Raw genomic sequence first — 13960 nt, 5'->3', positions numbered from 1 at the left:
TTATGAGGGCATCTTTCAGCGTCTGGAGGTGTCTGTTGTGTATTTCAGCGTCTGTAGGTGTCTGTTGCGTTGAGTACTCAACGCCGACAACTGCCAATCTCCAGATGCAATTCTACAACTTATCCGCTTCATCCTGGACCACAACATCTTCACCTTCAACCACCAGTTCTTCATCCAGACGCATGGGGAACATCCATGGGGGACCAAATTTGCACCTCAATATGCCAACATCTTTATGCACAGGTTCTAACAAGATCTCTTCACCGCACAGGACCTTCAACTGAGGCTATACACTGGATACATCGATGACATTTTCTTCCTTTGGACTCATGGCGGACAATCATTGAAACAACTATATGATGACATCAAACAAGTTCCATCCCACCATCAGACTTACCATGGACTACTCTCCGGAGTCGGTTGCATTCTTGGACACACGCATCTCTATTAAGGACGGTCACCTCAGCACTTCACTGTACCGCAAGCCCACGGATAACCTTACAATGCTCCACTTCTCCAGCTTCCACCCTAAATACATTAAAGAAGTCATCCCCTATGGACAAGCCCTCCATATACACAGGATCTGTTCAGATGAGGAGGATCTCAACTGTCACCTATAGACGCTGAAAGATGCCCTCATAAGAAAAGGATATGGCGCTCGACTCATCGATCGACAGTTCCGACGTGCCACAGCAAAAAACCGCACTGACCTCCTCAGAAGACAAACACGGGACACAGCGGACAGAATACTCTTCGTCATCCAGTACTTCCCGGAGCAGAGAACCTACAACATTTTCTCCGGAGCCTTCAACATGTCATCGATGAAGATGAACATCTCGCCAAGGCTATCCCCACAGCCCCACTTCTTGCCTTCAAACAACCGCACAACCTCAAACAGACCATTGTCCGCAGCAAACTACACAGCCTTCAGGCGAACAGTGACCACAACATCATACATCCCTGCCACAGCAACTCTGCAAGACGTACCGGATCATCGACACACATGCCATCACCTCATGTGAGAACACCATTCACCAGGTACATAGTACATACTCTCACGGCTCGGCCAACGTTGTCTAACTGATATGCTACAGGAAAGGATGTCCCGAGGCATGGTACATTGGGGAGACCATGCAGACGCTATGACAATGGATGAATGAACACTGCTCAACAATCACCAGGCAGGAGTGTTCCCTTCCAGTCAGGGAACACTTTAGCAGTCACGGGCATTCCGCCTCTGATCTTCAGGTAAGCGTTCTCCAAGGCGGCCTTCACGACACACGACAACGCAGAATCGCTGAGCAGAAACTGATAGGCAAGTTCCGCACACATGAGGACGGCCTAAGCTGGGATCTTGGGTTCATGTCACACCATCTGTAACCCCCCACGACTTGCCTGGGCTTGCAAAATCTCTCTAACTGTCCTGGCTGGAGACAATACACATCTCTTTAACCTGTGCTTGGCCCTCTCTCCACTCACATTCTCTGTACCTTTAAGACTTGATTACCTGTAAAGACTCGCATTCCAACCATTACGTTGTAAATTGAGTTTGTGTCTGTATATGCCCTGTTTGTGAACACAAGTCCTCACTCACCTGATGAAGGAGCAGCGCTCTGAAAGCTTGTGCTGCCAAATAAACCTGTTGGACTTTAACCTGGTGTTGTGAGACTTCTTACTGTGCTTACCCCTGTCCATCGCCGGCATCTCCACATATGAACAGGACAGGGGAGAGAGAGCAGCTCTGCTTAACTCCAGATTTTATTGGAAAGTGTTCTGATTCCCACCCATTGATTGAAACTGTGCTATTGATGTTTGTGTTGTTTAGTTTGATCCAATTGCATATTCCCTCCCCAAACCCCATTTTGGAGAGCACATCCATCATGAAGATGTGCAATATTCTATCAAACATCTTCTCCTGGTCCAGGCTGATGAGACAGGTGTCCACACCCATGTCCTGCACATAGGCAATTGGATCCCTGATTAGGTACAGAGCAGGTCTGATCAGGATGGATCATCGTATCCAGAGCAGACCTGACCCGATTAGCAATGACCGTGGCTAAAATTTTATAGTCCACATCAAAGGTGAAATGCGTCATCAATTTCTAATTTCTTTCCTTTCCACCTTCCATTTGTAGATATGGGTAATGTTGCCTTTCCTCATGGATTCTGACATGCTCTTGGCCAGAAACATACTCTCCTACCCTTCCAGCAGGTCTGGGCCAATCCAGCCACACAGAGCCAAATACAATTCAGCTAGTACACCACCAGCTCTGGCAGTTTTACGCTTCTTGAAGGACTCAAGGGCCTTAGTCAACTCATTCAGAGTTAGTGGTTTTCCCCAAGCTCTCCTGCCCGCTGTCCTGTAAGACCTCTGTGATAGACAACAAGAAGGGCTTGGAGGCTGTGCTGTCTGTGTTCTTCACATCATACAGTTCGGCATAAAAGGATTTGCTGATCCTCCAAATGTCAGACTGAAATGACTTTTCTGAACAGTCTTCTTCCATCAAGACTGTTCAGAAAAGCCATTTCAGTCTGACATTTGGAGGAGTCCTCTCTGTGTACCTTTTGGAAGAAGAAATGCGATCACATCTCATTCTGCTCCACAGAGCGGATTCTGGACTGGAAGATTACCATGGAGGTCTCTGGGGCAAAATGCAAGGCTTGCTGGCCCTTCAGCTCTTGGAGATCCTCATTGACTTCGACCCCCATGGACTGCAGACAGACCAGATTGCCATTTTCCCCTTCTCTCTCTCACCTTCTGAACACCTTTGAGGATGAAAATCTCTTCTCCTTGATCACTTCCCACCAGCGCGATGGGGACTCAAAGAGGGGGTTCATCAATCTCAAACCTTTGAAATCCCTTTTGGGTCCCTCAATGTTCTCTAGGGTCAACAGTTTCACATTCCACTTCCATGTTCCCCTGCCAAGTCGCTGGTCTATGTGACAGTTGGCCAGTAGAAAGAAGTGGACAGAGAAGAACATCGGCTTGACGTTGGCAGATCTGACTGTGAAAGCTTGGGACATAAACAGGAAGTCTATCGCTGGAGCGGGCAGACCTGTCTGGCTACGATCAGGGAAATCTTTGCTGTGTTCCATCTGCAGGGTTGCTGAAAATGTCGTGTAACTTGGCATCTTTTACTGTTTCCATCAGGGAGTCTGGATGTGGCGTCCAGTCTGCTCTTGGTGCTGCTGGATTATCCAGTCACATCAATGATGCAGTTGAAGTCACTGCCCAGAATGACCAGCCTGGAAGTGGCTTGCAGCAATGGAAGCTGTTGAAGCAGTTATCAGTGGCTCGGTATTCTGGGATGGAGCATATACACTAATTAACTGGACAGGGGCATTCTTGTACTGTACATTTGCAATGAGGAGATGGCTATGCACCACCTCCTTAACTTCAGAGATGGTTAAATGCCCCCTGCAGCAGAATACCCAGGCTTAAGGAGCATGAATCATTTCCTCCTGACCAAATTAATGCCCCCTGGGACCACCTCACAGACCACAATCAGTAAGGATAGGCAACAACACCTCCTCCACGATCATCCTGAACACCTGTGCTGGTCATTCTGGGCAGTGCCTACACTATGGTTAAGAAAGCCCATCAATGCCTTTACTTTCTCAGAAGACTAAGAAAATTTGGCATGTCAGCTATGACTCTCACCAACTTTTACAGATGCACCATAGAAAACATTCTTTCAGGTTGTATCACAGCTTGGTATGGCTCCTGCTCTGCCCAAGACCACAAGGAACTACAAAAGGTCGTGAATGTAGCCCAATCCATCACGCACACCAGCCTCCCATCCATTGACTCTGTCTACACTTAGAATCATAGAAACCCTACAGTGCAGAAAGAGGCCATCTGGCCCATCGAGTCTGCACCGACCACAATCTCACCCAGGCTCTACCCCCATATCCCTACATATTTACCCGCTAATCCCTCTAACCTACGCATCTCAGGACACTAAGGGGCAATTTTAGCATGGCCAATCAACCTAACCCGCACATCTTTGGACTGTGAGAGGAAACTGGAGCACCCGGAGGAAACCCACGCAGACACAAGGAGAATGTGCAAACTCCACACAGTGACCCAAGCCGGGAATTGAACCCCGGTCCCTGGAGCTGTGAAGCAGCCGTGCTAACCACTGTGCTACCGTGCCGCCTGCTGCCTCGACAAAGCAGCCAGCATAATTAAGGACCCCACACACCCCGGGCATACTCTCTTCCACCTTCTTCCGTCGGGAAAAAGATACAAAAGTCTGAGGCAACGTGCTAACCGACTCAAGAACAGCTTCTTCCCTGCTGCCATCAGACTTTTGAATGGACTTACCTTGCATTAAGTTGATCTTTCTCTGCACCCTAGCTATGAGTGTAACACTATATTCTGCACTCTCTCGTTTCCTTCTCTATGAACAGTATGCTTTGTCTGTATAGCACGCAAGAAACAATACTTTTCACTGTATGCTCATACATGTGGCAATAATAAATCAAATCAAATCAAATCAAAAACCAATGTGACCATTGCCTGGAGGAGCTGAGGCGCTGCATCACACATTCTTGCAGAAACAGTGGGTTGGCGTTGACCTTGGCAAGGCAATCCAAGGTGACAACATATTGTATAGTGGATTTCACACCACGCATGTTAATATTAATGGAAATGATCTTTACCCCCATTTTAACACGTTTTGCAGCTTACCAGACCTGATGTCTGGCAGTTCCAGTCCTTTGGTCAGCTTCTGCTGCAAATTGATTCACTTTGGATGAGCTGAAGAAACTGTCCTGAATTACACCCCCCCCCCCACCCCCCCCCACCCCATTGAGATTGTTCCATCCAGGTGTTGTCACTTCCTCCATTGGAACAGTCTCTCCCATCCATTCCCCTCCAGGAGCTGGGATATGCTGGTCTCCTGACTTTAGATTTGGAGTTGGGTGCGCTGCTCACTTGTTGTTTCCGATGCTCTGGAGCCAGGAGTCTCCCCCTCCAACTCCCTAGAGTTTTGCTGCTTCTTCTGTACATTTTCATCCTCGTCCCTGTCATCTGAGTCAGATGGGCATGGTCTCTTGCTGCTCACTTAGGAGCTGACTTTGTCCTTTTCTGTCTCCTTCCTGCTCCACCTCACCAGCTGCCAATTCCCTGCCAGCTGGCCCTCTGATGGATTCTCCTCCATTGGCTCGGTCCACTGACAGGTGGGATGTGTAGGTAGTGATGATGCTATTTGGCCTTCTGCTGCCTCCCTCTTTCCTTTCCCCTTGTCTTCCGCTTTGTCCTCCTTTGTCCCATTCTGTAGGATGGAGGCTTTGCTGGCTGTCTCCTTGGCGGTACTCAGATTGGCCATCCTTGGCTTCCGCCGCTTGTGCGTAAGTAAGGCCGTATTTGAGGCAGGTCTTGTAGAGCTAGTCTGCTCTGTCAGACAGGTTGCAGCACCTAGACTGCTTGCAATTCTCACAGGTGAGAGCACGACATGGCCACATGGCCGGATTTTCCACAGGAGTGACAACTTTGTGCTGGCCTGCATAAATGATCATAGAATCATAGAATCTACAGTGCAGAAGGAGACCATCTGGCCCATCGAGCCTACACTGACAACCATCCCACCCAGGTGCTATCACTATAACCCCACATATTTACCCTCCTAATCCCCCTGATACCAAGGGACAATTTATCATGGCCTATCAACCTAACCCGCACATCTTTGACTGTGGGAGGAAGCCGGAGCACCCAGAGGAAACCCATGCAGACACGGGGAGAATGTGCAAATTCCACACAGACAGTCATCCGAGGCCAGACATGAACCCAGGTCCCTGGCGCTGTGAGGCAGCAGTGCTAACCATTGTGCCACCATACCACCCCTTGTGCCACCATGTCACCCCGCCATAGCCAGGATTTCCCCTGATCACAAACCTGGAGAGAGGGTGGAGGATTACCCCCTTACCATCGGTCTTGAGTGTCACCTTGACTAATGATTGATGGCCCAGATTCTGAAAGCGTCCATGACCTCAGAGCAGTTGCCAAACTTGTTGATGTACCTGGCAAGGAAGATCAGCAGACCTATGACCAAAACATGGAGATTGTAGAGGTGCACAGTCACCACATGGTATAATTGAGGCAGCAGGGTAAAGAGGGGCTCTGTTTTGAGGATTCTCAGATGTGACAGGTCCTGCTTCTCCTCAAACACTTTCAGGAACTTCATGCAGAATTCTTGCAAGTCACATCAAAGTATTGAGTGCTGGGGAAGTCCTGTAGACAGTAGATATCAGCAGCTTCAAATCCACAGGAATCAAGAAGGATTCTCTTAATGAAGAAGGCACGGTACATCCTTCACTGACTTTCACTGCTACCCTAACGGTGTTACGTGCCCTCTAGTTTGGGGCTTGATTGGTTGCAGCCATTACTTATTTAAGTTCCAGATGTTAGCCATTGAGGCCCCTACAAGGCGAACAAACAACCACTGAAGATCTTCCAAACCCAAAGGGCAAGAGGCCCGGAAACCTCAGCTGAGATCCCCCAATCAACACTCACACAAATGCAGAGAGAACCATGATCTCGATCATGGTTTCATCCCTGCCAGGTAAGTAACTCTGATTAATACATTTGGTTTTGGTTGTCTTTGCTGCCACCGCATCAGCAGGGGGCGCATTCACTGAAAATGCAGTCGCAGTGCCTGTAACATCACTGCCTGCTTCAAAGAATAGTGTCATCCATAATACTGAGCAATCTAAAGATATTTAAACAAATGCAGCATCATTACAGACGTGGTTTCACCCTGATTAAGGATTTCATTGTCACAGAATATTGAATTCCAAAACACCTGTTAAAAATCCTGGGATCATGATTGCAATTTGCTCATGGCCCTGCTCGTTGCCCCATTGGCTGCCCTGCTCCAGAACACTCACTGCCTCCCTCCCAGTTGCCAACCTATAACCTCACTGACCCCAGGCAGTGAGTCGGGCAGTGAGCTGGGTGAGCAAGTGGGAGGTGTGCTCTCACCGGGTGATTTAACTGGTCACAGTCAGGCTGTTCTGCTGCTCCAGGATAGATTTATGTCCTGAGCATTCACAATCTGATCCACCAACATCACGCCAATGATGATGTCAGTGGCATCACATGTGCCAAGGGCAAAGTGGGAGTCAAGGGGCTGACTGGCCTACCCCTGCTCGTGTGTTCCGATCGGCATAATTTAAGCTTGTATTTCCAAGTTTGCTGACAACCTGAAACGGCAGTCAACTATAAATGTTGTGAAATTATGAGGCTCCAGTACAAATTTCTGAGGGACATTCCGAGATTTATCAAAGCATTTTGAGTACATTGAGAAATGATGCATTTGGTAGGAAGAATGAGGATAGATAGTATGAACTAAATTGAACCATTTTAAAAGAGGGAAGAAAACAGAGAGATTGCAGGTGTATCTTGTGACGAAAGGTCATTGGAACTTTACAACTCTGCAACATTTTCACGGCAATTTACCAGACTGGCACCATAAAAGTGAAAGTTCTGGTGAACTTTTCTCTACATCAACAATGCACCACTTGCCGTGGTTCCCCGTGGACGGCAAGAAGAGTTCATCAATCAGAATAGAGAGTCTGAGTCTTGATCTTCCAGGCAGCAAGGCTTTATTAGCTAATACATTTCAATAAAGCCGGGATTTCCAGATGAATCCAAAAAACCAGTGCTCTGACAGTCTTTTTTATACACATTTAGCTTCATATTTCATCATTCTTATCTTACAGTCAAGGTTTTTTTGTTGCAGACCCCAAGGCCACTTTTCGTTAGCCACTATGGTTTACTAGACCTACGTTATCTGCCTTCTTTCTGATTGGTCACTAATGAATGTGCTATGATATCATCATGGTTACATCTTGCCTTCTTATCTGAAGTTTATTGTCTAATCAGCCAAGGTTGTTGTTTGTTCAACCATTGTAGGGCATCCTGCTATGCCAAGTCTTTTTTCCCGTTGTCTGACTTTCTCACGTTTATTTAAGAAATTACTTTCAGCTTCTGTGTGTTTGCTTGACTTCTTTCAGCCTTTATGTTCATTTATGAGAGTATCCATGTGTACTGACCTGGTAAGGTATTGTGCACTTAAAAGGGTACAGGTGTATGCTTAATAAGATATGTGATGATATATGAGAACTTCTTAAGTAGTGATTATCTCTTCTATGTTAATTATTATCTCCTACTTGTCCTAATAATTATTCCTTCCAATATATGTTGTCTTAATGATTATTCCTTACACAGTCTCTGAAGAAGGGTAGAATCACTGACAGCAACTTGTGGATTTCTGTATTGTACAGACAGGAAACTTTAATCCTGTTTCTCGCATGCACACCTACTCAGAATTCCTATCACTTTCTATTTAATTTCACATTCCCAACCGAACTCTCCTCTTCACCCAGAAGTTGCTGTCTCTCACTACGCCAAACATCAGGTTTTTTCTCTCCCTCACTTTTCACGGGAGTTTGCAATTTAAACAGTGATTTGGTAACGACCCGAGTAACACAGCGGCCACAGCCGCAACTCGTCCTTCCGTGAGAAGCTGTCAGCCAGGCGCCACTCACTCATCTGCATAACTGAAACATAGTGCCACAGCTCAATAGTTATTCCTCTTTTTATAGGATATTAATGGTTTTAGATCATTGTTTCTAGGAAATATATGTTTGAACTGGTCTTTTTCCAGTGTCGATGTTAATTGTTAGTGTGTTCACTCAGTGCGATATTAAAGAGCTACGTGTGCAGTGGGCAGAGGGTCAGATTGCTACATTCCTTAGTATACTCTGGTTTCTCTTCAGATCGTATAAATCTTTCGCCTTTTACTAAAGATTTCCGTGGAGAGGAACACTCAGAGTTTTAATTAATTTTTTGTTGCCCTGCGTTTAGCAGGGCTCCTTCTTGAATTAATAACAGATTTTAGCTTGTGGGTGCCCATGTCTTTCCTACGTCTTATCAGCTTGACTCGTTGATTGGACAAAGCAATTTGCATTTTTATATCAAGTACCTTTGCCTACATTCGGCCTTTTGGTTAAGATCAAGTGTGGCATCGACATGCTGTGCTTGGTTGAAGTCATTAGGTTACATTTCAGCTTCATTTGAAGTAATTTTTAAAAGCAGCATTTTGGCTAAGATGCAAATAAGATCAAGCCTTGGAGGAGGAGCTATGCTTACTCCAATCAACTTGAATCATGTAGATCAAGCCCAAGACAGGAGGTGAGAGCCCTGTCTTGTCAGCTTGGATCAGGAATGTCTCAACTTGTTGAGACTCTGAATTGGGCTTGATTTGATTGAATTGGAATAAAAACCTTTTACTAAAGATTTCCGTGGAGAGAAACGCTCAGAGTCTTAATTTTTTGTCATCCTGCGTTTAGTAGGGCTCCTTCTTGAATTAATAACAGATGTTAGCTTGTGGGTGCCCATGTCTTTTCTATGTCTTATCAGCTTGATTCGCGTTCGTTTTTCGTTGTACCGTGAATTGGATGTTTTTGGGTTTTCCTGATACCTTCCTAGCAAAGCTTTGTAACTTTAAGGCTTTTAATCAATATTTTGCTGCCCCATTTTTATGTAGTAGGACTTCTTGAATCCTAATAGATTTTGCTGATGTTTTGTGGACGTTGTTCTCGTTTATATGCCGCAGCGCTTTGTCGCATTTTGCCCAATGTAATAAATAACTTGTGAAAAGCTGGAATTGGTCAAGATATTTGTATTTATTACAACTGATACGTTGGGCCAAATGGTTCTCTTTCTCTGCTGTAAGATTTTATTGATTCAATTATTTTTAAACTGGCATACTCTGCAAGTATTGTTTTTAACCTCATGATCTCTGCAATAAACAAGCCTCACTGTCGCTGGGTCAAAATCCTGGAGCACCGTCCCTAACAGCACTGTGGGTGTTCCAACAATGACGAAGGAGCAGCGCTCCGAAAACTAATGGTATTTGCTACCAAGTAAACCTGTTGGACTTTAACCTGGTGTTGTTAAAACTCTTACTGTTCCAACACCACAGGGACTGCAGCAGTTCAAGAAGGCAGCTCAGCCCCTCTCTCTGCCTTAAGATTTCTATTAATTATTTTAAAACTGGCATACTCTGCAAGTATTTTTCTTCATGATCTCTGCAAACACCAAGTTTCACTCTTGTTCCTTCACTGTCGCTGCGTCAAAATCCTGGAACTCCCTCCCTAACAGCGCTGTGGATGTTCCCACACAGTAAGAAGTCTCACAACACCAGGTTAAAGTCCAACTGGTTTATTTGGTAGCACGAGCCACAAGCTTGCAAAGAAAAAGAACAAAGAAAATTACAGCACAGGAACAGGCCCTTCGGCCCTCCAAGCCTGCACCGACCATGCTGGAGCGCTGCTCCTTAGCTTCCTTAGGAGCAGCGCTCCGAAAGCCTGTGGCTCGCGTACCAAATAAACCTGTTGGACTCTAACCTGGTGTTGTGAGACTTCTTACTGTGCTTACCCCAGTCCAACACCGGCATCCCCACACGATGTTCCAACACCACAGGGACTGCAGCGGTTCAAGAAGGTGGTTCACACCCAACTTCACAAGGGCAATTAGGGATGGGCAATAAAAATGCTGGTTTAGCCAGTGACACCCATATCCTGTAAATTAAAAACATGCTCTGTACTGATCTGTGATGTTGCAGCAAATAGCCTGGACTGCATTGGGTTACCCTGTGGAGAAGAACAATCAGAGTTTTAATTAATTTTTCGTTGCCCTGCTTTTAGTAGTACTACTTCTTGAATCAATAATAGATTGTGCTACACTGCTGTCATTTATGTAATGTATTTTGGCTAAAATCAAGCCCTGGGGCAAGGAAGGAATGGATTTGGGTTTTCTGGCCTATTTCAAGCATAACTTTATAATTTTAAGGGCAGTTTTAATCAATTTTTTGTTACACTACTTTTACTAGGACTCCTTGAATACAAAACAGATTTTGCTGATATCTTAGAATCATAGAATCTGTAGAGTACAGGAGGAGGCCATTTGGCCCATCGAGCATGCCCTGACAGTAATCCCACCCAAGCCCCGTAACCCCATGTATCTACCCTGCTAGCCCCTTGACATTTAGGAACAATTTAGCATCGCCAATCAGCCTAATCCGCACATCTTTGGACTGTGGGAGGAAACCATAGCACCTGGAGGAAACCCATGCAGACACAGGGAAAACATGCCGCCTTGCCACCCATGATCTTGTGGATGTTGCTTTCTTTTATATAATGCAATGATCCTAGGTTGAAATGTTTTGTCGCATTTTGCCTAATGTAATAACTTGTGAAAAGCTGGAATTGGTCAGATACTTGTATTGATTACAACTGGTATGATGGGCCAAATGGTTCCCTCTCTCTGCCTTAAGATTTCTATCAATTATTTTAAAACTGGCATACAGTTTCTTCATGATCTCTCCAACACCAAGTCTCACTCTTGTTCCTTCACTGGGCACTAACAGCACTGTGGATGTTCCAACATCATAGGGACTGCAATGGTTCAAAAAGGTGTTTCACCCCTAACTTCTGAAGGGCAATTAGCGGCACCTGAAACTGCACTATTGATATTTGTGTAGAGCGCTGGATCCAATTGTGGATTAGAAATCATAGAAACCCGACAGTACAGAAAGAGGCCATTCGGCCCATCGAGTCTGCACCGACCACAATCCCACCCAGGCCCTACCCCCACATCCCTACATATTTACTCACTAATCTCTCTAACCTACACATCTCAAGACACTAAGGGCAATTTTTTTAGCATAGTCAATCAACCTAACCCGCACATCTTTGGATTCCCGTCCCAAACCCCATTTTGCAGAGCACATCCATCTTGTAGGTGTGCAATATACTTTCATAGAATCATAGAATCCTACAGTGCAGAAGGAGACATTCGGCCCATCGAGTCTGCACTGACCACAATCCCACCCAGGCCCTATCCCCATAACCACATGCATTTACCCTGCTAATCCCCCTGCCACTAAGGGGCAATTTAGCATGACCAATCCACCTGACCCACACAATCATTGGACTGTGGGAGGAAACCGGAGCACCCGAAGGAAACCCACGCAGACACGGGGAGAATGTGCAAACTCCACACAGACAATGACCCAAGCCGGGAATTGAACCTGGGTCTCTGGCGCTGTGAGGCAGCAGTGCTAACTTCTGTGCCACTGTGTTGCCTCGGGCTCCTTCTCCTGATTCAGCTGATGGGGTAAGTGCTCACCCTGCTGTCCCGCACATAGGCAATTGTATCCTGAGTAGTATGAAGCTATCAGTGATCTTCCTGTCGAGTACTGCACAGTTCTGGTCAGGGTGGATCACCGACTCCAGAGCATACTTGTTGGCGGTGACCTTGGCTAGAATTTTGTAGTCCACATTCAACAGTGAAATGTGTTGCCAATTTCTAATTTCTTCCCTTCCCCCCTTCTGCTTGTAGATGAGGGGAATGTTGCCTTTCCTCGTTTGAATGGGTTTACCTTGTATTAAGTTGATCTTTCTCTACACCCTAGCTATGACTGTAACACTACATTCTGCACTCTCTCATTTCCTTCTCTATGAACGGTATGCTTTGTCTATATAGCACGCAAGAAACAATACTTGTTAATACATGTGACAATAATAAATCAAATCAAATCAAAAGATTCTGACATGCTCCCGGCCAGAAACATACTCTCGTACACTTCCAGCAGGTCTGGGCCGATCCAGCCCCACAGAGCCAAATACAACTCAGCTAGTACACCATCAACTCCGGGACTTTTACTCTTCTTGAAGGACTCAAGGGCCTTAGTCAGCTCATCCAATATTAGTAGTTTGTCCAGGCTCTCCCACTCGATATTGTCTAAAGCCTCCATGATAGACGACAGGAAGAACTGGGAAGCTGTACTTTCTGTGAGCTTCATATCATACAGTCCAGCATAGAAGGATTTGTAGATCCTCAGAATGTCAGATTGTGATGACTTTACAGGCTGCTGATCACAGAGGTCTCTCTGTGAACCTTTTGGAAGAAGATACGTGAACACAATTCATCATGGAACGGGCTCTCGATTGGAAGATGATCTTGAAGGTCTCCGAGACAAAGGGCAAGGCTTTCTGGCTCTTTAGCTCCTGGAGATCCTCCTTGGCATCGACTCTCATGGACTGCAGCAGGAGCAGATTCTGCATGCTTTTCTAGAGTCGGGATATTTCCCTCCGTCTCTCTCTCACCTTCTGAACACCCTTGAGGATGAAAAACCTCTTGATGTTTCCCCTTATTGCTTCCTACAAGAGCGATGGAGTCTCAAACAGGGATTTCCTGGTTCTGCAACTTTTGTAATCTCTTTTGGATTCCTCAAAGTTCTCTAGGGTCAACAGTTTTACATCCAGCTTCCATGCTTCAATGCTGAGTCATTGAACAGGTATTTTGTGTTGGTCTTCACAGTGGAAGACACAAATAACATGCCAAAAATTGATGACAGGAAGGCTATGGCAGGTGAAGACCTAGAAACTATCATTATCATGAAAGAGGTAGTGTTGGGCAAGTTAATGGAGCTAAAGGTAGACAAGTCTCCTGGTCTTGATGGAATGTATCCCTGGGTGCTAAAAGAGATGGCGGGGGAAATAGCAAATGCACTAGTGGTAATTTACCAAAATTCGCTGGACTCTGGGGTGGTTCCCGCAGATTGGAAAACAGCAAATGTGACGCCACTGTTTAAAAAAGGAGGTAGACAAAAGTGGACAATGGGGAACCTTTGGATATGGTGTATCTGGATTTCCAGAAGGCATTTGACAAGGTGCCGCACCAAAGACTGCTACATAAGATAAAGGTGCACGGTGTTACAGGTAATGTATTAGCATGTATAGAGGATTGGTTAACTAACAGAAAGCAATGAGTGGGGGTAAATGGGTGTTTTTCTGGTTTGCGATCCATGACTCGTGGTGTGCGTCAGGGATCAGTGTTGGGACCGCAATCGTTTACGATTTACATAGATGATTTGGAGTTGGGAGC

General features: G+C 45.8%; 1 non-coding gene across 1 annotated transcript; it reads left to right on the top strand.

Annotated features, from left to right (window-relative positions):
- The first annotated feature begins 8764 nt into the window (after window positions 1-8764).
- Window positions 8765-8879, top strand: LOC144504928 (U5 spliceosomal RNA). Its single transcript, XR_013499718.1, has one exon. It is a non-coding gene; the product is annotated as a U5 spliceosomal RNA (small nuclear RNA).
- The last annotated feature ends 5081 nt before the right edge of the window (window positions 8880-13960 follow it).

The sequence above is a fragment of the Mustelus asterias genome, chromosome 15 (assembly GCF_964213995.1).
Source record: "Mustelus asterias chromosome 15, sMusAst1.hap1.1, whole genome shotgun sequence".
Classification (NCBI taxonomy): domain Eukaryota; kingdom Metazoa; phylum Chordata; class Chondrichthyes; order Carcharhiniformes; family Triakidae; genus Mustelus; species Mustelus asterias.
Note: the sequence above shows the minus strand (reverse complement) of the source record. Positions and strands in the feature narration are given on the sequence as shown.